This window comes from Octopus bimaculoides, chromosome 17 (assembly GCF_001194135.2).
Source record: "Octopus bimaculoides isolate UCB-OBI-ISO-001 chromosome 17, ASM119413v2, whole genome shotgun sequence".
NCBI lineage: Eukaryota > Metazoa > Mollusca > Cephalopoda > Octopoda > Octopodidae > Octopus > Octopus bimaculoides.
In genome coordinates this window covers 41,553,390-41,556,338 of record NC_068997.1, presented here as the reverse complement: position 1 = coordinate 41,556,338, position 2,949 = coordinate 41,553,390, and the positions used below count along the sequence as shown (strand labels likewise).

The 2,949-nt window shown below is 31.4% G+C and overlaps 1 protein-coding gene across 1 annotated transcript in view; it reads right to left on the bottom strand.

Annotated features, from left to right (window-relative positions):
• LOC106870717 (saxiphilin) overlaps positions 1-2,949 on the bottom strand; it is a 112,373-nt gene that overhangs the window by 96,130 nt on the left and 13,294 nt on the right. The window lies entirely within an intron of this gene.

Below are 2,949 nucleotides of genomic sequence, written 5' to 3'. Positions count from 1 at the left end.
TATATATATATATATATATATATATATACACACTCACATATACACACACATACACATACCCACACACACACATATATATTGTATACATTCATATATGTATACTATATATATGATACACACGCACACATGTATAGTCATATATATATATATATATATATATATCATTGCACATTTACACGTGTCTATATTGTATATACATGTACATATGCATGTACATGTATATATGTAAGTAAATATATATATATATATATATAGATAAGAATCAGATGTTCTCCATATAGAATACACTTAGTAGTGCTCGAAAGGTTTAGACTTGAGCAGCTAGAGGAGTAAATGTAAGGAAAAGCAAGTTAGACAGGTTGATATACAAAGAATATTAACTACATGAAATATAAAAGAAGTATGTATGTTTACATATAAAAAGGTCCGACTTACATAAAATAAAAATGATATCAAGAATTAAAAGGGATTGAAGAAGAGTATTACAAATCCAACAGCTCATCATCCCATCTTGAATCTCCTATCAGGCAACACCACAAATGTAAGATTTCTTCCCTGAAGACGGAGGCCCATATCATCTGATTATGGAAACCCTTTACAATCATTTTTTGGACTACTGAGCCCCCAGAAATAGCTTTTGGATTTGTAATACTTTTCTTCAACCCCTTTAATTCTTGCTACCATTTCTATTGTGTAAGTTGGACCTTTTTATATGTAAACCTATATACTTCATTTGTATTTAATGCATTAAATATTCTTTGTTTGTATACTGACCTGCCTAACTTGCTTATCCTTACATATATGTATATATATATATGTATGTATATATCTATTTGTGTGTATGTATGTCTTTGTGTCTGTGTTTGTCGTCCATCACTGCTTGACAACCAGTGCTGGTGTTTATGCCCCCATAACTTAGCAGTTTGGCAAAATAGACTGACTGAATAAGTACTAGGCTTAAAAAGTAACTTCCTGGAACAATCTGTTCAACTAAAGACCCTCCAAGGCAGTGCTCCAGCATGGCTGCAGTCAAACGGCAGAAAAGAATAAAAGAATAGCAGAATACATATAATTATGCACTGAAGCACATATTTTTACATCATATATGCACACATATGTATATATGTGTAACTGAGCTGGTATAAATACCACTGTGTCTATATGGTGGGTGTTGGTGGGTGCTGCATCAGTTGCATTGATCTGTTTGCTTGCATATATGTACATATGCACTTATATATCTCTGACTATATTGATATTGATATTTATAGCAATAAATATCAATAAACATCTGAAATATATGATATATATATGTGTGAGTGTGTGTGCGTGTGTGTGCATGTGTGTATGTGTGTGTGTATGTATATGTGTGTGTGTGTATATATATATATATATATATATGTATATATATGTATATGTATGTATATGTATGTATATGTATGGTGTGTGCGTGTGTTTACGTGGCGTGTGTGTGTGTGTGTGTGTGTGTGTAACAGCAGCCATTCAGTCCAGTAAGCATTCTGCAAGAAAGAAGCCATTTATTTTCTCAATGCTAACAAGAAGCCCTGTTTACCGAAACAACCATGAGATGTATCTTGTAACTGTTAATATATACATAGATACACACACGCACACACACACACACACGCACACACACAAAACATATACACACACATGCATATATATATATATATGTATATTTACACACACACACACAAAGATTGTTAGATAAATTGCAAGATAGATAGCTAGATATAGATGTGTGCATACACACACACACACACACACACACACACACACACACACATACTCACACACATACACTTACATATTTGAATTTGATATTTGAAGTAGAGCGGAGTGCATCCATCCATCCATCCTTCTGTCTATCTATCTATCTATCTATCTATCTATACATACATACATACATATCTGCACGCATCAACTGTATTGGTGAAAAAAATCTCACTAGATCACTTACTAAAGTACTTCAGTGTCACACTTCTAATTTTACAAATATATGTATGTATGTATGTATGTATGCATATATACATACATATATATATATATATATATATATATATATATATATATATATGTTTATTTTACCTACTGTTCTATTATTAGTAATATCAACAAAAAAAGTATTCCATCCATTGAGAGATAAATGCCATTTGCTACATACAGTATTTAAATATGAGCTACTAATAGTTTCATGCAGTAGAAGCACAATATTTCAGTAGATTTATATAATTTATATATCATGATTTGTGTCTCCAAGCAATCCTCCAGGCTCAAATACATATTGCTAGTTTTATTTGAAAAAATCATTTTTCAGATTAGACCAGCCATGTTTATCCGAGTCAGAAGAATTGCTTGGAGACATAAGTCATGATATATAAGTCTTCTGAATTGTGTTTCCAGAACATGAACCTATTACTTGCTCATATTTGAATACTATGTATACTAAATTATATCTATATATATAAATGTATGTTTTATAATTATATACATAATTATAACAAGGGATTGGCTATATGCCTCACCATGCACTGTAAAAATAGACACCAAAAGACACTATAACTACCTTAAAATCTCTGTCTATTTTTACAGTGTGTGGTGAGGCATATAACCAATCCCTTGCTATAATTATGTACATAATTATAAAATATTTTGTAAAATTTACCTATGAGGTTTTTATTTCCGCGCTGATCGCCTGGTAAAATCATTAATGATTCTTACTCTCTCTCTCTCTCTCTCTCTCTCTCTCTCTCTCTCTCTCTCTCTGTGTGTGTGTGTGTGTGTGTGTGTGTGTGTGTGTGTGTGTGTATATATGTATATATATATGTATATATATATATATATATATATGTATGTATATATAGAGTTATTAATATTTCTAAGTCTCTCTAAAGGAGACTACGGCAGCGGTACTGGAAATTAATAGTTATC